The 24968-nt window shown below is 47.0% G+C and overlaps 2 long non-coding RNA genes across 2 annotated transcripts in view; both read left to right on the top strand.

Moving 5' to 3' along the window:
* Positions 1 to 1875: 1875 nt before the first annotated feature.
* Positions 1876 to 6271, top strand: LOC144324621 (uncharacterized). Its single transcript, XR_013390053.1, has 2 exons — positions 1876 to 1999; positions 5048 to 6271. It is a non-coding gene; the product is annotated as an uncharacterized LOC144324621 (long non-coding RNA).
* A 17606-nt stretch (positions 6272 to 23877) lies between these two features.
* Positions 23878 to 24968, top strand: part of LOC144280561 (uncharacterized) — an 81244-nt gene continuing 80153 nt past the window's right edge. The window contains exon 1 of the long non-coding RNA XR_013348980.1: positions 23878 to 24014. This is a non-coding gene — a long non-coding RNA (uncharacterized LOC144280561). The remainder of the gene's footprint in view (positions 24015 to 24968) is intronic.

Below are 24968 nucleotides of genomic sequence, written 5' to 3'. Positions count from 1 at the left end.
AACTGTTCAGGGCAGAAACTGCAGTAAGTGGAATGGTCCAGCAATTCTCTTCCAATGCAAATGTTCTATGCTCTTGTGAAATTGCTGCAGTCTTAAAAGGGTGTAGGCCTTTGGAATTTTAAGCAGGAAAAAAAAAATTTCGCTGTCCAGTATTTTGCCTGGGAGATGCTTACCCCACTTTCTCCAGGAATGCTCCCTCCTTTCTCTCCCAGCTCAGATGAACAGCATTGAAAAATCACAAATCTGAGAAATCCAGGGCAATCCTGTGGACATGGGAACTGCGACATGGGCCAGAACCCAAGGCCCAAGGGCACAGAGTTCTCCTCCTTTAGACCTTGTAAAACACTGGCCGTCCTTCCCGGTAGCAAGTTCAGAGAGTCATGGAACACCCTCTGCAGAGGTCAGCCAGCCAACTATGAATTTACCTAAAACTCCTTTCGATGTACTTTTACACTTACATCCAACTCCCTGTTGGATAATGAATTCTGTGGGTTTATTACTTGCTAGAAAAGGAAAAGCATTTCCTTTCACTTAACCTAAAAGTCCCCTTGCTCCAATGTCACTGATCCTTCCCTAAACTCCAATGCTGAGATTGTGTGGATAAGGACTTGCTCCTGGAGCCCTGTTTGCCCTTTGGGACACTATGGACATTGCCAGCAGCCCCTCCCAGCCTTCAGCTTTCCAGACTGAAGTAAATATATAGTGTCTGGAAGATGGCCCTGAACATAATAAATATTGAATAATGACTATGGAGCTGCATGATGATAAGAACTGCGTTTAAAAGGGGATTCAAATTCTTGCCACGAGCTTGAGATGTGAGAATTAGCTAATAAATCATTGCCAAACACAGTGTTGAGATAAAACGAACGAGGGTGCGTAGGGCCCCCTTGGTCCAGGGTGCACAGGCTCATACCCCCCACCCCTCGCCCCCATCCCGATCACCAGCTGTTCCTGTTTCCCAGCAAGAAGCACGGTCTCTGGGCATGTGGCAGCCTGCCTTTGTGAGATGGTGGAACAGTGGGCTGAACATTTCTGAGGACAGCGTCCTGGCATTGGATGATGGCACAAGGAGAACCCTAATACGGGCTCAGCTCCTGTTTCATGCAGGGCACCGCTCTGGTGCTTTGCTGAGGCCATGCCCTTTAGCCTTCATGCTAATCCTATGAAGGACATTGGGGTCTCTATCCTATAGCTGAGGAAATCAAGTCCCAAACAGGTACTAGGTAGTGTGCCAGGATGCTGGAAGCAGTGGATCCAGACTTCAAAATCAGATCTGCTGGAGCCCAAAGCTCATGCTGTCTCAGTGAGATTGCCGTGGTCCCCTACCTGGGGGACAGTGCAGCCCCATGTGACCCTCCCATCCTATGGAGGCAGGGTTTTTGCCCCTATTCCAGGGCAGCAGGACTGATCATTTTGCTGCCTGTTCCATCCCTTCTAGATTCCTATGGCTGGAGCCCACCCAGGCCCACAAGGTGCCACATGAGCTAGCGGAGTACCCCTCCTTTCCTTTTCCTCGCCTTATCTGCTTGCAGGAAGCATCGGGACAAGGTGGTAGCAGTGACTCATCGCTAGAAGAATAAACTCTTGAGTGGGGGCAGTCTGAGCGGCATGGCTGGGTGCTCTGACACTGGAGGACCATCCCCTGAGCTTTGGAAGGGCGTAGCCCTTCACCACAGTGAAACACAGGCAGAGAAAGGATAACAGCCAGGCGGGAGTGCAGGCTGAGGGGAGCAGGACGGGGGACTGCAGCATTTTCAGGGTGGAGAGAATAGCAGGGACTGGAGCCTTTTCTGAGGCTATCATTTGAGCTCTTTGCAACGTTAGGCAAATGACAAGTGGTTTTCATTCACTCCTGTTTTTACTTAGCAGATTAACCTGGCCTCCGCCGGTGACGAGCTCTCTCCACATCATAGGCTGGGCATGCAAAGGACCCCAGTTTTCAGTGGTTTAACCTATGAAATGCGCGAGGAAGCCTGCAGCATCTGTGTTCTGTCCCCAGGTGGGTTCCTACTTCTGCTAAGTAACAGATGAGATTTGTCACTCTCGGCTTCCTTTCACCCTGCCTCCAGGCTTCCCCAGGGCCTGGCCCATGGCTGAGATGGGAACAAAGACAAATGAGAGTGGGCAAGGTGCTGGTGGGCTTCCTGGACACAATGCTGCATCCAGGCAGCTCTGCCAGCCTGAGGTCCTGCATTCTGCCTCCAGGGCCACCACCCTGCCCTCTGGATGGTGTGGCAGAAGCACAGCCAGATTCTAAGATGGAGAAAGAAGCCTGAAGTGTGGGTAGGCCAGGGGATGAGGGCAGGAAACGCCTCAAAAGGCACCCCATTCCCTGAATATCTCTTGGTTCAACCACTGTTATGGCCTGAATTGTATTCCTCCAAATCCTACGCCGACGCCCTCGTACCAGGGTAATTTGGAGATAGGATGCATAAGGAGGTAGTTACTGTTCATTGAGATCCTTAGGGGTGGAGCCCTGGTCTATTAGGATTAGTGTCCTTACAAGAAAAGACACTAGAGAGCTTGATTCCCCTCTCTCTCTCTTTCTCTCTCTCTCTCCCCCTCACCTCTCTTTCTCGTGAGGACACAGCAAGAAGGTGGCCCCATCTGCAAGATAGGAAGACAGATCTTCCCAGAAACCGAGTTGGCCAACCCCTTGATCTTGGACTTTAGCTTCCAGAACCGTGTGAAGACCCAGCCTGTGGTATTTTGTTATAGCAGCTAGATTAGACTAATGCAACCACTAAGATGTCAGTTGCTAACAGGTCCAAGCGACCTGCAGTTTCCGCCTGCTTCCTGTAATGAATTTTCATCTAATCTGAGCAGCCACTGGGCCACAATATCACCCTGCAAACATGATTGCAAAAGTGCCATTCACGGAGAATTTGCTCAGGGGAGGGGTTCCTCTGCCTCATCCCTTCCAAGCCACGCGTCTGGTGAAGCCTGGAAGCTTCACAGGTCAGACCACAGCAGTTTCCTGGAAGCCAGCCAAAGCCTGGCTGCCCTGCAGGGAACTGGGTGCTCCGAGAGAACTGTGGACAGTCCACCCCTATCAGTGAAAGTCCCAGAGAACTGACTCCAGCCCCACCTCCTCCCATCCCACCCCACTGTCCAGGACAGCATTCGTGCCGGCACTAGGGCCCAGACAGTTCCCCCAACAGCCAGAGCCACAGGCCACCCACACTGTGTCCCTCTCTGCCCAAATCCTAAAAGGTAGAGCAGCTCACCAGGATCCCAAAGTTTCCTTAGGAAGATGCCATTGTATCCTTTATCTGTGTCTTAGGAGCTCAGTGCACGAAAAAGCTGGTTTTACAAACTCTTGACTTTCTTGACTTACAAGAAAACTGAACAGACATGCTCTTACTAGGCCCTTCCTTCTTTTCTAACAAAAGTACAAGGTTTTAAAATACTTGTGCTTTTCATTGAATTCCTCAATTAGACGTATACCTGCAACATAAGGGTACACATGGATTTGAAACAGGTATTGGAGTCGATCTTATGAGAACAAGTTGGCCTTAGGCCTCGGGATGGGCAAGATGAAGCTCCTGGTTGCCACTGAGAGAGGAGAGGATGGCCAAGGACTGTGTGCACAGGGAAGCCTGGTGTCCACTGCTGGGTGGTGCTTGTGTGCTAACCCCTCGGTAACCCCCTGACGTCTTTCCAGCCATAATGTCTCCAGTTCCAGCAGTAACCATGAGCATTTCTGACCACAGGCAGTGTGTGCCAGGAGGCTTGATTCCATCTGCCCAGACCTCCCCTCTGCCTCTGCGTTTGGCCATTGGAAACACGCCCCCAACGCTGCACTCTCACAGTATCATAGCCCATGGGCCCTGAGCAACCCACACAGGTGCATTCTGCTCACCTTCTCATCACACAAATGCGGTTGTGGAGATCCTCCCCCTGCCTCCATGAGAGTGTTGTGTGAACTAGTTCTGGGAACCCCTTATTTTCTCTTTGGCTCCCAGACACAAAGAAGAATAAGGCTTGCTTACATGCCTAGGACATTTCTGAGCTCTGGTGCCCACAAAATTTCCTGGGACTGAGAACGCAAGTCTGTCATTATGGTATTTGCAGAACCAGAGACTGTATTTAAGTCTTCAAGATGATGCTTATTATAACCCTTTCTTGGGACGATCATGCCAAAACACTACATGAATAGTCTTTTTCAAGGAAATTTGCCAGGGAAGGCAGCAAGCATCTGATCACATTGGAATAGTTTTGGGCTGGTTTCAAGCTATAGAGTCTGGTGCAGGGGGTTGGGGGAGGAGAAAATTTTCCTGAAGACTGTCCTGGGGAAGGAGAATCCACACAGGGCTGTGCATTGCCTACATTGCCATTGAAGGGCTGCTGGATGCAGAAATTGTGGTGGGAACAGTATGCCCTTGGAACTGAGCATGGTGGCAGCCCTTGCCAGCCACAGGGAGTGGGCATCTATGGAAGGCACTGAATCCTGATTTAAAGACTAATGATGGGGAAAACAGGTGACTTAAGGTGGTAAGTGAGGGTTCTGAGCTCTTCCGAGGGGAAACAGCAGACCCCCAAGCCTGACACATCGAACTTGCCAAGGGGTCATGTTGAGGCAGGAGGAACTTTCTCTCTAGTAAAATTTTGATTTTCTAAAAATACTTCTTGACCCATTTGCATTACTCAAGTATCAAAAGTCATCCTCCCATTTTGAACTTCTTGTTTTAAAGACTTATAATGTAATTAGAGAAGGTACATCCCACATCATTAATATCTCTATGATGCGTGACCGGGTTTACAAAGCCTAAAACATTGTATCTTTTTCTTTTTTCTTTTTTTTTTTTTTTTTTATCTGCTATTACTTTGCCTTGGGGAAGGAAAGGAAGTGCCGGGCACAAAGTCATGTTCTAGGAAGATTGATCTGGAAGTGGTAGAGAAATGGACTGGGCGGGTGGGGGCGGGGGGCAGGAACAGCAATAGTTGGGGAGGTGGCTCATTTCTTCCCTTAGTCAGTAAACATCGACTGGGCACTTGGTATGTGTCACATGCCTAAAGATGGTTTCTTCCCTCCGTGTCATTTCAGGTCCTTCAAGAAGCAGACACCGAAACAGAATATGACATGCAAGAAATTTCCTGGGGGACATGCCTATGGAAGATGAAGGAGGGAGAAGCAGGGGCTGGTGGGGAGAACCCTCAGATGGGGACACCAGTCTGACCCTGTGAGAAGAGAGCCGGAGGAAGAGTGGCAGGTCGCAGGGCAATTGGCAGAAAGTCTTGAGGCCAACAGCCTCTAGGCCAAGGCTGTCCGTTGGAGGAGTCCCATGTGGGGCAGGAAGGGACTAGCTCCGGCACCATCAGCACGCTTGTTGGTTAAAAGCAGGCAGGCAGGGATCCCTGGGTGGTGCAGCGGTTTAGCGCCTGCCTTTGGCCCAGGGCGCGATCCTGGAGACCCAGGATTGAATCCCACGTCGGGCTCCCAGTGCATGGAGCCTGCTTCTCCCTCTGTCTGTGTCTCTGCCTCTCTCTCTCTCTCACTGTGTGTCTATCATAAATAAAATAAAATAAAAGCAGGCAGGCAGAAATGTGAACACCATGGTATGACCCAAAAGGTAGCAGCTGGGGCCTGTCAGTCAGCTACTTATCCCTCAGCGCCTTCTTTTGAAAGAGAGCTGAATGGAGCATGTCCATGGCCGACACGGCCTTCCAGATGCTCTTGATTTGGACCTGCTCTTGATTTAGGCATATAAACATATGCATCACAGGTATATTCCAAGCCCATGGACTAGCCTTGGGGGTTAGGTGTCTGTTCCAGGGTCAGTCGGCCACAGCCTGGGTTGTGGGCAGGCCCCAGGATAGTGCATGGCTGCTTAGACAGGGAGGGCTATATGTGCAGGCTGGCACTGCCCACAGGCCCAGGAGAGAGAGGGGAGATGGCTGCTATACCAGACATAGTGGCAGGAAGGAAGGAATTAGCTACCTGCTTGCAAATGAGAGGCCAGGGAAGGGTTTGGAATAAACAGATACAGCCACTGGGTTTTAGAACACGACTAGTAGGATTTGTTGTGTACGGTACCTCTGTGCAGGAGAATCTGTCCATCAGATACCTAGATTCCTATCCTGGCCCTATGGCTTATCTGCTGTGTGGCCTTGGCTTTCCCTCCACCTCTCTGAAGCTGCTCTTTCTTCATTTGGAAAATGGACCTCATGATAGGATCTGTTGTACGGAATTGCCACGATGACACATGTGAACTCATTAGTGGGGTGCCGGACCTAGAGGATGTGATCAATAAATGGCAATGTAACTGTATTCATGCCGTTAATATTTCTGACATCCCAGACAGTGGAAGTGGCCTGTCTGATGGTCAGAGAAGACACAGGGCAGCCAGTTTGCGGAGCTGCAGGTGGCTTTCTGTGGCTGGAGCACCCAGTGCAAGGGAAGACGTGCTAGTAAACGGGCCCTGTCAGATGCAAAGCCTTATGTGCTGTGTAAGATGTTTCAGATTTCACACTAGGTTATGAGATGCTATTAAAGGATGTTATGGAGGGAGGGAGAGATCAGATTTGCATTTTAAAAGTCTCCCTCTGGCAGCAGGGCATTCAGCGGGATAGAGGGAGAAGGGACTGGAGTGGGCAGATGGATAAGGAGGCTTTTGCACTAATCCAAGCAAAGGATCAGAGAACCCACACAAAGAGGAGGAGAAGCAGATCTGAAAGACATTTAGGAAGAAGAATTGGCAGGTGATTGAAACCAGTTGGGCCTACGGGTGAGGGAGGCATCTTGGTTAGGGGGGACACCTGGTTGTTTGGTCCAAACGAGGTGGCAGTTGGATATACAATGCACCCAATAACAACTAGAAGGCAGGATGGAGTGACCAAGGGTGGTGGAGGAGACAGGACAGTTGAGTTGGGGTGTGTTGCATCTCAGGAGCCTGTTGGATCCCCAGTGGGCCATTTCGGCAGACAGCTGGATGAACAGACCTGGGGCCCCCGAGGAGTTCGGAGGCACTTGGAGATTGCGGGCACAGTCTGGTGGGGGGGGGTCTGAATCAGATTGACAGTGGGACAAGTAAAAAGAGGGTCCATGCAAGAACTAACAGAAGGTCCTGCATGATTCACACGGGCATCTCGTTTGTAACCACCTTGTAAACACTGACAGAGTGTGCTGCCACCTAAATAAAGCCCCTAGAATCCACACAGACACTGCAAAAATAAACCATCTGGGATTGAAAGAGTGAAGTCAGCTCAGCCTGACAAAGAAGAAGATTCCTGCAGCTAATCAGGCTGGAGGGACATGGATAAAACCAGCTGCAAAGTTAACAGGAGACTTCATTTCTCCCAAGGCCACGCCGTGGCTGGAAAATGAGTGACCACTGCTTTTTTCCCCAGTGGTGGCCCAGAGCCACCTCGCTAACCCATCTGGTACTGAGGGTTCCCAACTGCCAGGCTGCCCTTACCTCGAGACAGCACCCCACCTCAGAGAGCAGTCCCTTGGCCACAGATTCCTGTTCCCCTGGGGTCCTCTCAGAATCCTGCAGGGACACAAAACTTGCTCCCTTCCTCCCTCTTGGCCGCTCCTCCGACTCCAGAGGGGAACAGACCAATGATCTGACTGTGTGCCCGTCAGACTGCAGGTTGTCCCTGGTGGTCTTTGGCTGATGCCATTTTAACAATACGTGCACCCTGAAAACAGAAGTATTGCTGTTGGCCGTATGCTCCCTAGTAGGATCAGCGGGGACCATGGAGCCCCTAGTGGGGAGAAAGAAATCAGGAGTGGGAGCAGGCCTGGCCACCCAGGGCTGCACTTGTCAGCCCACACTCAGAACTGCTTCTCTTCCGGGCCACACCTCAAAAGGGACACTAACAAACGGGGCCACATTCCCAGGAGAACGATCCTGTGCTCAGATCATTCAAAATAAGTCACATGAGGAATGCTTGTCAGAACTGGAGGGAACTTAGTACTGAGGAAAAAATGTAAGAAAACGGTCTTCTGTTATGTAAGAGGCCATAAGGTGTAACTGGGAGGAAGTGGTAAGGCCTGGTAGGATAGAGCAGGACCCAAGATTCCGTCCTTGGCAGAAAGCTCAGGAGGAGAACCTCGTTCTTTGTCACAGCAGGTTGCTTTGGGCTGTGTGCATGCCTTGTCCCAGGGGGTGTTTAAGAAAAGGCTGGACATTGGGGCGCCTGGGTGGCTCAGTCCGTTAAGTGTCTGACTCTTGGTTTTGGCTCGCGTGATGATCTCAGGGTTGTGAGATTAAGCCCCATGTCAGGCTCTGTGTAGGGTGTGGAGTCTGCTTCACATTCTCTCTCCCTCTCCCTTTGCCTCTCCCCACCCCTCAAAGTAAATCAATTAAAAAAGAGGCTAGACATTGCTTTGGCCAGGCTGTGGTACCAGGAATCTCAGCCTATAGGGACTTTGGACAAGATAATCTTTAAGACCCCCTGCTCAGAGTCTGTGTCCTGAAAACAGAGCCCCAACTGGGCAGAACAGTCCTAATGCTCCCTTCTCAGGGAGGTGAAGAGCCACAGTGTGGGGAGCCTCAGGGTGGATGGGGGGTCCAGCCACCAGCCCAAAGAACTCTGCTAAGGGACATTCCTTCATCAGAAGCAACTTCAATACTATGGTACTGTGACCATCTGTCAGTGACGACCTGAACCAGCCGCAGGCAAGTACTATTGCAAGAAAGCTCCAGAACAGCAGGAATTGGAACTGGAGGTTATAAGGAGAGGGGTCGGGGGTTACAGGACAACAAGACAAACTGAAACAAATCCAGAGAGTAGGCTGGTGGGCAGGGCCACGGAGGCGGCAGGGGTGGTGATGCGGCACAAGTTGCAGGGCGGTGTATGGTGACAGGTGTTCCAACAGCAGCACAGGAGGAGGCCTGGAACAGAGAAGCCCCTGCGGCCAAGACGGGGGCAGATAGTTGGCTGTTACTGTTCTGGGTCCTATGGGTCTGGCTCTTGCACCTCTCATGGCCATGCAATCCAGCAAAGCACGCTCCCTGAGCTCCCATGAGAGCTCACTTGTCTTTATAGCCAAGCCCACCCAGGGAAACAAGCCTCGTACTTGAAGCAACTGAGTAAGATCCTCTTTCTTGAAACTCAAGGCATTGAGGAAAAGTCCTAAGGAGGCAAGGCGGTGACCTCTTGGGTTTTGAAAAGGGTTTCTGCTGTGGCACAGCTAATGACAGGCTTTGGCTCAGCACCAGACCTGGGCATATCCCCATGTGGTTAGACAATCTTCTCCCCCCAGACCCGTCACCCACTCCCTACGGCTGACACTCTGGGAGCCAGCACTTCCAATTTTTCTTGTGCATCTGCTTCTCTCCCATCACGGGCCCAGGGAGCCGTGGAATGAGAATGCAGTGCCTGGTGGGGAGGGCCTGCCAGGTAGACAGAGTACTAGATGCTTCAGCCAGAAGGAGTTTGAGCGCGAATCGAATGCGGCCTCCCTCTGCAAAAGTGAGAGGGTATCTGAGGTGAGAAAGCAGCCTCTGAATCCTCTAATCAATCATGACCTGTTCTCTAAATCCTTGCCGCAGGAGCCAACAGCCCAGGGAGCCTGAGGCTGCAGAGGGAGCCTGGTGACCTCTCCCAAGGGCCCCCATGCCTTGGCCAAATCTCCTCTGTCTGTAAGATGGCTGCAGTGTCATCATGAAGATTCATTAGAGTCTTCCTGATGAAGCCTGTCTTGACTCCTACCCTTCAAGCAAGAAGGATCACTCCCCCCTTGTCACTGCAGTGAAACACTTGACAGATGGGCCCCACAGAGCCCTGCAGTGCGTGCCGGTCACCCACAGCCACTTCCGCTCTGACTGCTCCTTACCCATGCTCTTGTTATTCTGATTTTTTGGATGTTATTTTTTTTCACATTTCCCTTGAGGGGCAGCGGTCTCATCTTCCTTCTGTATCCTCAACACAGAGCCTGGTGCCTGTCATGGAAGGCAGACTCAATAAAGGTCTGATAAATGAATGACCTTCAAATAGAATAACCAAATTTAAGCTCCATAAACAGCTTGATCAGCCCTATATTCATCCCCAATGTCTGTTTCTGGACCGCCCCCCATGCTCCCCACAAGAATGTCTCCACTTTGAAACACTATGTGTTTTTTTGTTTGTTTGTTTGTTTTTTAATTCATGAGAGACAGAGAGAGAGAGAGACAGAGACAGAGACATAGGCAGAGGGAGGAGCAGGCTCCTTGTGGGGAGCCTGATGTGGGACTCGATCCCAGGACCCCGGGATCATGACCTGAACCAAAGGCAGACGCTCAACCACTGAGCCACCCATGTGCCCAAAACACTATGTACATTTATACACTTAGTTTCCCATTAACTGAGCTCCTCGGTTCTTGTCCACTCCAACGACTGGCTCTGGGCCCCTGGGGACAGGGCCATGTCACCATGCTCTCCTAGTAAGGCTTCAAAAGGATATGGTTAGAAGAGGGGTCCTCATCTTCAGAGTTTTGTTAGGACATAAATATTACAAATGTAGACCAGAAGGCCACTAAGTCGTGTCCAACCCAATAGAGAGGGGGATGCTGGTGCCAAGGTGTCATCTATAGGGACGATGGTTATAAAAGCACATTCTTTGTACCTGTGAGACCAGCATGAGTCTTGGATCCACCATGTACTGTTAGTGTGACTGTGGACCGGGTCTGAAACCCTCTAAAGCTGCAGTGGCTTCATCTTGTGCAAGCACGCAGGCAGCATAGACCTACGGCAGCATAAGCTCCAAATAAACACCGGCAGCTATGGATTGTGACTTTCCATCAGTGTATAGACACAGGGCTCAAAGAGATTTTACCCATCACCAAGGTTTTGAGCTCTTCAGCACCTGGTCAAAGGTGCTTTGAGAACTAGTTAGGGAAGCAGTGAGAAATAGATGAGAAGACACACCTCACTTTGGCCAGAATTGCTCTGCATGCCTCTGCTTGGTTGAACATTTATGGCAATTTTAAGGGAAAGGAGAAAGGAAGAGCTTTTGCTGCCAAAATTAATCCAAACTGCAGACGAGCGCCAAAATCTGCTCTTCCACATCCTAGCCAAATGATGGCCCTGCCTTTTCTTAAACACTTAAATTCTTTCTGTGAGGCCCCAGACTAATTTGCTTAGTAATGTTCATCCTCTTTAGCATAGTCAGAAGCTCAAACAAATGGCCAACAAAGTTTTATTGCCTTGTAGAAGTCCCACCAGACCTACTTTAATGAAAAGAGCACTATGCAAACTTAATTGAAGCATAGTACTCTCGCAATAGTGACACAATTTTCACGGAAAACAGTTGTCCTCCGTAGGTTACAAATGTCTCCCAGCCATCTTGGCCACACTCTGAAATTTGCTGAGCAAATCCTTTTAGTTATGGTGAGTGTAAAAAGGGTTTTCGGCCTAGACCCTTGTGCAAATTACCACACATTCAGAATCAATGGAGTTTGCAAGAATAAGATTTTGGTGTTTCCATAATGATGTTTTTCCATCCTGTGGCTCTGTTGACTTTTGAAAGCATTTTGATAGCTGATGTCTTACTTAGCCGCCCCTCTGAGTTGAGATGAGAATGAAAGCAAATTCTATATTTGGTATGCTCTGTAAACAGCAAAGCTCTGAAAATGTTTGCAATTACTAAGTTATTAGACTCTAGGTCTCCCGGCTCTGACTCACCGCCTGGCTTGTCTCTTTAGGCCTCACAGCCTCTCTTGCTCCAAAAGGATGGAAGCTGGCCCCAGTGAACACTGCCTAGCCATACTTGGAAAACTGTCCTAGACATCTGGATGGCATTGTGTCTTCCAGGAAGGGCCAAGGAGGACCAGGAGCTCGCAGATGCTAATGCAGGTGGGTACATAAATGGCTCATGGGTCGGGATGTGTTCAGAACTGTCCAGGAGGGGTAGCTGAAGAATCTGACATTCACGGGAGAATCTGACCCTTGCTTGACAACTGTAACTGCTCTTTGTCCTGCCTGCTGTCCTCACCCATTGTCGGGTTCAGGTTCATACCCATCTTTCAAGCCAAGGCCAACCAGCTCTAATGCCACCTGCTTCAGGAACCTGTTCTAAGCATCTCAAGTCCAAGTCATCCTTCCTCCTGTGAACTTTCTATGCTCTTTGCCCCACTCCCCTGACCTTTTTTCCATATCACCTTGTGTTACTGCTGGGAAACAAGGCATTCCTTTCCTGACAGTTTATTTATTTTTTTTAAAGATTTATTTATTTATTTATTTATTCATAAGAGAGAGAGAAAGAGAGAGAGAGAGAGAGAGGCGGAGACACAGGAGGAGGGAGAAGCAGGCTCCATGCTGGGAGCCTGACGTGGGACTCGATCCTGGGACTCCAGGATCGCACCCTGGGCCAAAGGCAGGTGCTAAACTGCTGAGCCACCCAGGGATCCCCTTTTCCTGACAGTTTACAAGCACCCTGAGAGTGAGGCTCGTGCCATTCTACCCCACACAGTGCACTATAGCCAGAGCAGGTTGTGGCAGACCATTGTCCCAATAACCCCTTCTCCTATTCTTCCTGGGAGTAAATCTTGGCTGAGTATGTGGCTGCCTAACCAGCTAGAGCTACATTCCCTGATTCCTTTGCAGTTAGGCTTGGCCATAGGTGGTTTTTGTCAAATGGGTACGAGCAGAAGTGAGGTGAGGTTCCACTTCACATTCCTAACCATGGAGTAACTTGCCTCTTTGTGCTTCTCCCTTCCCACGATGTAGAAAAGAACTATACCCTCAGGATGGCAGAGCAACAAGATGGAAGGAAACTGAGTCCCTAGCAAACCCTCATCCCCTTCCTCCCACCCCACCCGCTGGACAGCTCATTCCAGACACTTAATGAGAGACAACTAAATCACAATTTTTCTTAAGCTATTCTATTTTGAGATCCCTTTATTAAAATTGCTTTGCCTAATCACTAATCAGCATACAGGTGCTCTACACAATTTTTGTGTATGTGAATGAATGGCTGCATGGATAAACAAAAGAATAAATAAAAATGAATGCACGAATAAGTAAATGGCCTGGTGCCAAGTGCAGTTCTGCTTGAAATAACACCTGTTGAAGTTTCCTAATGGTGTCTGACTTTCCTGATCGAGAAAGAGCCAGGAAAGAGTTTGGGGAAGAGAGGGAGGACCTATGCTTCTAAAGGTGGGTCCCTAGGAAGTCTAGTGATGGCCATGCTACTGATCTACTTTTTGTGCAGGAATCAAGCTGCTCCCCAGGGACCTGCTATCAGAAAACTCAAAAAGGACTTTCTACTATCAGGAGTTATTGAAATAGCTTCAGCTGGCAGTGTGCAAGGGCAGTATCAGATGACAATAAAGGACGTTCAATCAATCTATCCTTCTTGTGACAAGGTTTTTTAGGAAATTCAAAGTATTTTTGTCTACTATGGGGCAAACTGCCTCTGTAAGGTGAAATCGCATCATACGATGAAGAACAAATATGTATGTGCTCCGCATTCCTCACAGGACTAATAGTGAGAATTAAATGAAATCATGTGTGCAAAAGTACTGGGGCGGGGGTGGGGTGGGTAGTGCCTGGGTGGCACATGTGGTTGAGTGTGGGACTCCTGGTTTCTGCTTGGGTGGTGGGCTCAAGCTCCTAGTCAGGCTAGCACTGAGTGTGGAGTCTGCTTAAGACTCTCCCTCTCCCTTTGCCCCTCCTGCCTGGGTGCTCAGTCTCTCACTCTCTCTCTTTCTCTAAAATAAATAAATAAATACATACATACATACATACAAAGTGCTCTGTAAGCTCTTAAGCCCAGTAATGGGTGGCTCTTGTTTTATCTGCCTGGCAGCTTCCTCCCATTATCTATCCTGTGATTCTGACTGCTGATCATAGAGCCCTTCCACCTGGGCCAAAGGAGTGAGAAAGTGACCCAGGTCTAGCCACAGTGATTGGTCCAAGGGTGAACACATGACCCATGCCAAGCCAATCAAAGTTCTTCCCTAGGAAGAGCTTGTCCCTTTGTTTTATTGGGTTACTAGCTGGAATGAAGGCTGCCTGGAATTCTTCACAGCGCTGGGTTCTGAACAGAGGAAGCAGAATTCAGAGGTGGAGAGGGAGGCTCTGACCTGTTGTTTCTGAGAGCAGCTTCACTTCTGTCTTCCAGAATCAAAGGAACAAATTATATTTGTCACATGAAAAAAAATTCCTTTATTCCCCCCATAAGCCTGTGTGAGTTGGGCATTTTTCACCTGAAATCAAACTAATCCTAATAAAATACTATCTACAAGTAATATATTATCCAAGAGATTCATTGAAATGGATTTTGAGAGCTTATTTAGAGGTTGTAACCAGTGACAATGCCACTTAGGACTCTAACCAAGAGTGGCTGCCTTGCATCTGGAAGAGCCATCCTTTTTGATCAACCATGTGGCTTTTTTTTTAAATATTTTTATTTTTTTAAATTTTTTATTTATTTATGATAGTCACAGAGAGAGAGAGAGAGAGAGGCAGAGACATAGGCAGAGGGAGAAGCAGGCTCCATGCACCAGGAGCCCGACGTGGGATTCGATCCCGGGTCTCCAGGATAGCACCCTGGGCCAAAGGCAGGCGCCAAACCACTGCGCCACCCAGGGATCCCAACCATGTGGCTTTTAAGAAGATATATCCTGATTGGTGAAGGTGGAAGAGGACCCCAACCAGCTGGTGACTCCAGTCTGGCCCACCTTGGTGATCACTGCAATGATAGCTTTGCTTGAATATTTCCAAGGATGGGAGTATCACCTTCTCACAAGAGAGACCACCCTATTGCTGTACATCTCTGGTTCTTAGAAATAAAATGAATTCTGGTCCTTTCAGATTTTCCTGTGTCTCTTTTTCACTCTCTGAAGCTTCACAGGATGTCAACCTACCCCCAACAACCTATACTCCCACCCCTCCTAAGTGAATGGCTCTTCAGGTATGTGAAAATAGGTAACATATGCCCCTGAGTCTTTTCTTCTCTGGACTAAAAAGCAATTTTGCTCATGTGACAAGCCTATGGGGTTAAACTCATCATCACCCAAGTGACTTGTCTCACTGGGTGCCCACCAATGAGCCATGTCTCTCTTTGACCATGATATCCAGAACCACGTTCATAATTGCAGCCAGGTTCTGGCAGTGCAGAACATACCAGAATGGTGATCTGGATCTGGACCCGCACATTCTAGAAATGCAACCTAAATTTATGTCCTTTTAAAAACTTCTTCTCAGACTGTTGACTCATATTGAGCTTAAAATAAACTAGAACCACTAAATCTTCTCTTCAAAGAAGTGATTTAACCTATCTTTTACTTTTGTGGATTATTTTCTGAAACCAACTAAAAGAAGCTACACAGATTCTGATTTATTCATTGCGATTCATCATTTCATATTTTTTAAAAAAACAATGAATGTGTAAACCAATGTATTCTACATTGCTTAGGGTTGTCATTTGCAAATTAAACTTGCCTCTTTGGCTTTATTCAAATCCTTGGTTAAAATGTTGACTAGGATTGGGCCAAGGGCAAATAAACCTCTCTTCAGAAGGCCAAGGATTTTTTTTTCTGTGTAAGAACCTTCAGCCAACTATGAATCCACCCACGGATATACTGTCCAACCCACCTTTCTCCATCTGGTCTCCATCATGAGAGATTTTTTCAAACTCCTGAGCTGACCTAATTAACACATTAATGATATTGTCCCTTAGCATTGGAGAAAGGCCTAGACCAACAGACATGGGGGGATTCATTTTGTGGAAGCAGTGAGAGGGGCAGCAGAATGGGCCCTGCAGAGGGAAGATCAGACTTACAAAGAGACCCTGAATGCTTCAGAGTTGGGAAGCTTTTGAAGGGAGATTGGAGGAAATTAGAACACAAGGGTGTCCCATTCACCGTTTGTCCAGGCAGGTCTCATCAGAAATACATACTAGATCTAACCACTCAGCACACAATTATCTAGTCCTTCATAGTGCTGATACACTCTGGTGTGAGCATAGTGCTCAAAGACGGCTGCCAGAACCAGAATCAACATACCTCCCTGAGAGGATTTCAGGCACATCTTAAGACTCTCTCCTAAGCCCTAGAGCCTGTGAACTTGGGTAGATGAGAAATAGTGCTAAACATCCTTAAAAGCTGGGGTGTGGGGCTCAGCTGCTTGAGACTCTGTCTCCCTCTCCATCTGCCCCTCCTGCCTGGGCACTCTGCTCTCTCTCTGACTCTCTCTCTTTCTCTAAGATAGATAGATAGATAGATGATAGATAGATAGATAAATTTTTAAAGTGCTCTGTAAACTCTTAAGCCCAGTAATGGATGGTTCTTGTCTAGGGACTCACTGGGTAGTACTCTGAGAGATTGTTGAGCCCAGAGTATCTGGCTAGGCCCTCCATGGGGACTTCATATCACTGGAATTTGGATTGATGATTTGGGTGTTCATAATTTTCATGTGGAATATTTGTGAAAAGATAGCATCTCAGAATTCTATTCATTTCATAGCCACACCGTAACAAATTACCCCAAATGAGATGACTTAGAACAGTAGAAATTTCTTCTCTCACTGTCTTGAGGCAGAAGTCTGAAAATATGGTGTTAGCAGGGCCACGCTTCCTTTTGAGGCCCTGGGACAGAATCCTTCCCATACCTCTCTCCTAGCTCCTGGTGACTATAGACAATCCTTGGCATTCCTTGGCTTGTAGTCATATCATTCCCATCTCCGCCTCTGTCTTCATGTCACCTTCTCCTCTTGGTGTCTTCTCATCCTCTGTCTCAAATTTCTCTCTGCCTTTCCATTATAAGAATCTTGGTCAGCTGACTTAGGGCTCACTGAATGATCCAGGATGATCTCGTGTCAAGATTCTCTTGAAGACAATTAAATCCATATATATCCTTTTTCCAAATCAGGTAGCACTCACAAGTTCTAGGGATTGGGATGTAGACATATTTTGGGGGGGTTATTATTCAACCAATTGTAAGAATCCACCTCAATTTTTCTTTTGATGGTAACAAATCACTCTCTCGACCAAGAGCGGTGATTTTCCTGCCAGAAGTCATCAAGAGTTGCAATTGGAAATGAGCAGTATATGTACTACCACCTATGGATGGAAACATAGCACAATGTTTGCTGGAATCTGGAGAAAGAACACACACATACACACAGGAAACATTTTATTTTAAGCCTCCAACATCAAACACAATCTTACTCTCTATTACCAACTAAAGGAACTATAAGTACAATTTGGGTACGTGTGTGTGTATTATGTGTTTTAAAAAGGTCATTTGATTTTTATTATTTATCCATTATTATTTATTTTTGTTGCTTTTGCTTTTATCTAATTGTATGATGCCTACCCCTTGTTTATCCTCAGATCATTAGTTGCACTCTGGTGCCTAGCTGTTCCCACACCAACCCTGGATCTTTGGTGGCCAGCAAAGAAATGATTCAGGGACCTCTTCCTCCTGTGGCTAAACTGGACTCTGCCCCATTCCTACTAGCTGCTCTTACCTATTACTGTAATTCCCCAGTGACTGCTGCTGGACAGGCTAGCACTTGAGGACCCTCAAGAGGAGATCAGGGAGCATGATAGTAATAGTTGCACAGGGTCATGGCCTGAACAGTTATGAGCTTAACTCATTCATTTGAGTAGATGTCTCTGAGCGCCTGTCCTATGCAAAGTACCATTCTAGGTCCTAGGGGATGGGAGCAGGTAAAGATGGTCCCTGCCTCAAAGCACTTAGAGCAATTTCATTACATCCTGTCTTGCAGACTAAGAGATTGAATCCAAAGCAAGGAAGAAAAAGCCATGTCACATAGAACACTGTAAATATCTCACTCTTTTGGTTCTTTACAAGCAGCATTCACACACATCATCTCGTTAGAATTAATGCCATCACTCTGGTGAGGTTGGTAGCCTCTGAGAGTTTTCAGAGGAATAAGCAGAGATGCAGGCGGTGCATCATTTGCCTCAGGTTCCCTGATGGTGGGTGGCAGGGCTAGAGTCTGAGTCTAGGAGCTCTTTTCACTCCTCTGTGAAAGTTTGTCTTTTCTCCTGTCTCGATTTCTGGGCCACTGTTAGTCTTCCTCCCTTCTCTCCATGGTGCTCCTGGGGCCCCCATGGCCTTCGCAGTTCCCTCTGCCTTCCCACTCTGAGATTCCTGGGGCTCCTTCATATCTTTATCCAGGAGCTTCGCAGTTCTCTAGTCTGATAAGTTATGCTAATGGGTAAAAATAGGTCAAACACAGCAAATTTCCAATCCTATTTTAAGCTTCAGGGAGAAGAAGCTCTAATGGAAAATGAATACGAAGACTGTTTAATGGACCTGCTGGCTGAGGATAAACTACTTTCAGCATCATGCAAACATTTATCCAGCACTTATCATCTTGGAGCAAATAAGCTAGGAAGTGCATGGAGGGTCTGATGCAGTTGCTTCCCCAGGGCCATGACACAGAAACCTTGGAGTTGGGAGCCAGCTGGAGCTCTGTGTGAGTCCCTCCTGTGAGATACTGGGCAAGCAATATGCTCTTTGAGCTTAGTATTCTGTGAAATAGAGGTAAAAATATCTACTCACGAGGTTCTCATCAGAATTTGATGGGCTAGAGTAGATAGACGTGCCTTACAGGTGTTAGGAGTTTAAATGTTTAATATGTTGGTTCCCTGCCCTCTCAGAGAGCTTACATTCCAGTGGGGTCCATAATGTCATTACCATGAATTGAGTAGAGATTAACTACACTCCAACAGTTTCACCCTTCCTGAACCCTGCAAAAGAGATACATACTCTGGAGAGGTGGTGAAAGGACAGAACATAGGTGAGAAGATGGAGCACAGGTAAGAGGGCATGGTACAGATGGGAAAATGTGGGAAAGAAGATAGAGGACAGCTGAGAGGGCAGGTGAGGTACATGGGTGAGAGTAGAGTGGGGAAGGCAAGGGCACAAGTCTATGGCCCAGCGCGCAGGGTTTAGGTTCTGGGAGCTCCAGGCATTCCTTATGTTGGGCAACGTAACTCCACTCTGCCTCTGTCTTGGTCTCTGTCACTGGTTCCATCTGCATTTCTCTTAGACTTGGGCCCCACTCTAAATTCAGGATGATCTCATCTCGATATCCTTAAGTTAATTACATCTGCAAAGGCCCTTTACCAATGCCTAATGAGTGCCCCAGATCTTATTCTTAAAGCTCACTGAAGCCTGCTAAGGGAATGTAAAATGGCACAACCACTATGGCGGTTTCTTAAAAAGTTAAACATATGTCTGCCATTTAATCTAGCCATTCCATTTCTATGAATTTACCTAAGAGAAAAGAAACCAGATGTCCACATAAAGAGTTGTGCACAATGTTCACAGCAGCTTTATTTGTAATAGTCAAAAATTGGAAACAACCCAGATGTCCAACAGGCGAATGGATAAACATATTGTACTATATCCATACAATGGAATCCTACTCAGCAATCAAAAAGAATGAACTACATAGCAACATGCATGAATCTTAAAATAATTATGCTGGATGAAAGAAGCAAGAATAAAAAGAAAATAATATACCATATGATTCTATTTAATAAAACTCTGGAAATGCAAATGGATCTATAGTGACAGAAAGCAGATCAATGGGTCCTTGGGGATGGAAGAGACTGGAGGAAGGGGGCAGAGATACTACAAAAGGACATAAGGAGGGGCAACTGGGTGGCTCCATGGTTGAGCATCATCCTTTGGCTCAGGGCATGATCCCAGGATCCTGGGATTGAGTCCTGAATTGGGATCCCCACAGGGAGGCTGCTTCTCCCTCTGCCTATGTCTCTGTCTCTCTCTGTGTATCTCTCATGAATAAATAAATAAATAAAATATAAAAAAAAAACCACAAGGAAACATTTGGGGATGATGGCTACTATGTTCACTCCATTGTTCATGGTGATATTTATGCATGTGTTAAAACTAAATCCATTATATAATTTAAATATCTGCAGTTTATGGTATATTATACCCCAAAAAAACAATTTTTAAAAAACCCACTACAGAATTTTTAACAAAAGTAAAGACACGGCCAGATTTTCAAAGGTCTTCCAAGTGTACAGAAATGGAGAAGACACCAGACATAGGAAAACAACCTAAGGCATAATTATGTATATAGTTAGGGAAGAGAGGAAGTGCTGATTCATTCAATTTAATTGCTATGTCTATTCCATTGTGGAAATATACCATAATCTATCCATTTGCCCACTGAAGGATATTTAGATCGTTTCCAATTGTTTATTATTACAAAAATGCTTTAATGAATAGTATGCCAGGTTTCTCCAAGTACTCACATGTGATAATGTCTCTAATGAAATACCTACAGGTGCAATTACTGAATCAGAGTACAAGTGCCTTCAAGTTTACTAAGTTTTGCCAAATTGCTCTCTCCAAAGTCATTGCAAAAATATGCACTCCTGTCAGCATTTTTTAATGAAAGTTCCCATTGTTCCACATTCTCAACACTTGGCATTATCAAAATGTTAAAATTTTTATGCGTGTACAATGGTATCTAATTTTTCTAATTTGCATTTCCAAGAGTTATTGGCGAGCCTGTGCATCTTATTACTCTTGGCCACTGAGGCTTTCTCCTCTTCGAATTCTATGTGTATCTTTTGTTTGTTTTTCTAGTGGGCCACTTGTCCTATTTTATTGACGTAGTTCATCTTATATTCTTGTATCTTAATCCTGTACACTGTATGCTTTGCAAAAACCTCCCAGTCTGTAGCTTATCTTTTCACTTTGTTATATGGTGTCCTTTGTTACATGATGCATTTGTGTCCTGATGCTCCTGTAACAAATTACCACGATCTTAGTGGCTTAACATAACAAATTTATTATCTTATAAGGTCAGAAGGTCAGAAATGGGTTTTGCTTAGCTAAAATCAATGTGTAGGCAGGGCTGTATTCCTTCTTCAGGCTCTAGGGGAGAAATTAGTTTCCTTGCCTTTTCTGGCTTCTAGCACCCATTTCTTGGCTTGGACCCCCCTTCCTCTATCTTCCAAGCAACCACAAAGTATCTTCAAATCTGTCCCTCATTTTGACATTCTTATGACCCTCTTGCAAGGACCATGGATCAGCTTAGTTTATTAAATAGTTCACTTTCCCTATAATCTGCTATGCCATCTTTCCTGTATAGCAAGCTATCAGAAATGCATGGGTTTGTTTTTGGGCTCTCTATTCTCTTCTTTCAATTATTTATTCCTTTGCTTCTCAAAAGTATAGTCTGAGGACCAGCAGCATCAGCACCACCTGGTAGCCTGTTCAGAATGCAGAATCTCAAGCTGCATCCTGTATTTTCTCAGTTAGGGCCTGCGGTTAATAAGATCCCCCAGGGGGCACCAGGGTGGCTCAGCGGTTGACTGCTTTGGCTCAGGGTGTGATCCCCGGGGTCCTGGGATCAGCTCCCACATGTTGCTCCCTGCAGGGAGCCTCCTTCTCCCTCTGCCTGTCTCTCTTCTCTCTCTCTCTCTCTGTGTCTCTCACGAATAAATAAAATCTTTAAAAAACAAAAACAAGATCCCCCAGGAGATTCCTATGAGCAGTAAAGTTTAAGAAGCCTTAATCTACTCAATGCTTTGGAATCTTATGTCGTGTCAAGCATTGATATCTGGTAACTCGAGTTCCATTTTTTGTTCTTCATTAAGTTCAATTAATGGTTTGGGGAGGATTGGAAATTTTACAATAATCACAGTTCATGAACTTGCCATATTTAACCTAATTAATTTAACTTAACTTGGGGCTTCTTTTAAGTCTTTCGGTAAACTTCGGTCATTTTCTCCATAGAGGTTTTGTATACTCTCTTTGAAGCCCAAAGTCGTTTTTTTTTTTTTTTTTTTTTTTAAGATTTTATTTATTTGGGATCCCTGGGTGGCGCAGCGGTTTGGCGCCTGCCTTTGGCCCAGGGCGCGATCCTGGAGACCCGGGATCGAATCCCACATCAGGCTCCCGGTGCATGGAGCCTGCTTCTCCCTCTGCCTGTGTCTCTGCCTCTCTCTCTCTCTCTGTGACTATCATAAATAAATAAAAATTAAAAAAAAAAAGATTTTATTTATTTATTCATGAGAGACACACACACATAGAGACAGAGACACAGGCAGAGGGAGAAGCAGGCTCCATGTGGGGATCCCGACGTGGGACTCGATCCAGGGTCTCCAGGATCACGCCCCGGACTGAAGGCGGTGCTTAACCGCTGAGCCATCCGGGCTGCTCCAAAGTCGGGTTTTTGTCCACACCAGGGCTACTCTGAGCCTCTCGCTGGGCAGGGTGTGTCTGTACTGCAGTTACTCTCTGTGTTCGAGACCCTGGGGTAGAGCCAAGGCTGTACCTGCCCTTAGTGGACTGGTTCCCACTGGGCACGCGAGGAGAGGGAAGGGGAAGCTCATGCGCAGCAGCTCTTGTTCCTCATCAGTTGTCAGGGTTGCTGGAGCAGGTGTTCAGCTCTCTTCGGACCATGGGCTCCCTCACCAGTTAAGTACTCCCAATACCTGTTTAGAAAATTTGGCACGCTCAGCGGTTGTTCCAGGCACATTTGCGGGACAGTGTGCAGAGCAAGACTGTGCAGACAAACATGTCCTGGTTGCACTTGCCAACAGAGAGAAGAGAGCTGGGTTCTTCAACCATGCATCTTGCTTCTCAGGTGTGGCTTCTGCCATTGGTTCTCCCCCCCCCCCACCTCCCCACCTCCTCACCCTGCCCCCAGCACCCTGAAATGACAGGGAAAAAAAGCCACTCGGTTCCAGAAAATTTGGAGGCAAATGGAGGCTCCAAGTACCCTACTCAGGACCCTGACGTGGGAAGCATAGGAGCAGATCCAGTATTTATATACGTAATTTGCAGAGTCCTGGTCAGTTTCCAGACTGGCTGAATTTTTGATGTCCATACCGGTGTGGTACCCAATGTGCAGCTGGAACAAGCAGGATACAAAGTCCTTAAAAAAGCTGGGCTCACCCGATGCTCTAGCAGTTCCTAGGCTCGCTCTGGGGATAGCCTTGAAAACCCTCTCTGCAGGCCACTCTATGTATCAGGCTCTTTTCTGATGCCAAGGGATGAAGCCCCATTCAAAGTCCAAGGTCACAACACAGTTTTGAGAGGGATAGAATCGAGCACTCACAATATAGATACATCAAGGAGACAGAGGGAGGGGATAAAGGAATCTGGTCCCGGAGGAGAGTTCTGCACCTGTTGGCTGCAGCTCCAAGTCATCAGAGCTGCAGAAGTACTCTACCATGATTGTGAGGGCACCACAGAAACTAACAATGGTGGATTGCCATGTGATTGGTAAGGGAACCATGTGTCAGCTCCCCCACCTGCTGGGCTCTCTGTGTCCCTGTCTCTTTCCCCCAGCCACAGTGCTGGTCCCTCCCCTGTTCATAGCCGGCCTGGCTCCAGGTCCTCCTCCAAGTTAGTGGCACCTCCTTCCCACTCAGCCACTTGAGCAAACTCCAGACACCTCCTCTCCTGACTTCTGCAATTATGGCAAGGACCATTAGGCTCCCAGCAGGACTATTTTTAGAGACCCTGTGTCTGTCATGGAGACTTTTTTCCCTGTGTGAAGATATCCCTCCCTCCATCTGCAGCCACCACCACCATCCCTGCCCCCCATTAACCACCTCTCCTCTCTCCCTGACCCAGAAGGGGCCTTGGTCCACTCAGCGCTCTGCCCCCATTGCTTGAGCCCAGTGGGAGCAAGAGGAGGGATGCTGGCTTGAAGGAGATGCTTGCACTCTGCACAGCCATAGCTCCTTAATTAAAAGTGCACTGCTGGTTTATGAAAAGAAAGAAGAAGAAGAAGAAGAAGAAGAAGAAGAAGAAGAAGAAGAAGAAGAAGAAGGAGGAGGAGGAGGAGGAGGAGGAGGAGGAGGAGGAGGAGGAGGAGGAGGAGGAGGAGAGGAGGAGGGAGGGGGAAGGAGGGGGAGGGGGAGGAGGGGGAGGGGGAGGAGAAGGAGAAGGAGAAGGAGAAGGAGAAGGAGAAGGAGAAGGAGAAGGAGAAGGAGAAGGAGAAGAAGGAGAAGGAGAAGGAGAAGGAGAAGGAGAAGGAGAAGGAAGAAGCCAAGAGTGAAGACAGAGGAGCCTGGTGACCAGAGCTTCAGTAGCAAAGCAAGTCCAGAAGGGGTGAGAGTTCCTTGCTAGCAACTTTCTGTACAGAATTTGAGCTGGAATGTGGCTTGCAGAGATGCCACTTGAAACATGGCTAAGCTTAGCAAATCTACTTGAAGGTGCCTGGATTTCTATGTATGGACTATACATCTTGGGATAGGAGGCAACTATTAACCTGGAATGTGGGAAGAGAGCTACTGGGATTTCAATCTGACAAAGAGCAGTGGACTCCACAGAGCAAATACTTAGAAGTGCAGGGGGCAGGGCGAATAATGGACTGGGTAGGTTCCGGCATCCTGAAGCATTGCTCCTGGTTTGATCCATGTGGATCTTTAGTACTCACCATTCTTGTGTGTGCTCTCTTTATTTTGAAACCAGGTGGTGTTGCATATGTTATTAGGACTTTCTGTGATACTTGCAATATATGTTTGAGAAGAAAGGGAAAGTATGCCTTCTGACCTCGTTAAAAAAAAAAAGAAGTAAAAATCGTAATTTTAATTTCAGTTATCTAACATACAGTATTATGTTAGTGTCAGGTGTATGATATAGTGATTCAACAATTCCATACATCATCAGGGCTCATCATGACAAATGCACCCCTTAAACCCCATCACCTACTTAATGCACCCCTGCACTCCCTTCCTCTCTGATAACCATCAGTTCTCAATCATTAAGAATCTGTTCCTTGATTTGTTTCTCTTTTTCCCCTTTGTTTTGTTTCTTAAATTTCACATATGAGTGAAATCACTCTAACTTATTTTACTTAACATTATATTCTTTAGATCCATCTTTGTTATTGCAAATGGCAAGATTTCATTTTTATGGCTGAATAATATTTCTTTGTGTGTGTGTATATATATAAATGTATATGTGTATATATATATGTATATATATCTAAACAAAGCAGCAGAAGCATACACCCACACACACACACACACACACACACACACACACGCCACATACCACATC

The sequence above is a fragment of the Canis aureus genome, chromosome 12, assembly GCF_053574225.1.
Source record: "Canis aureus isolate CA01 chromosome 12, VMU_Caureus_v.1.0, whole genome shotgun sequence".
NCBI lineage: Eukaryota > Metazoa > Chordata > Mammalia > Carnivora > Canidae > Canis > Canis aureus.
Note: the sequence above shows the minus strand (reverse complement) of the source record. Positions and strands in the feature narration are given on the sequence as shown.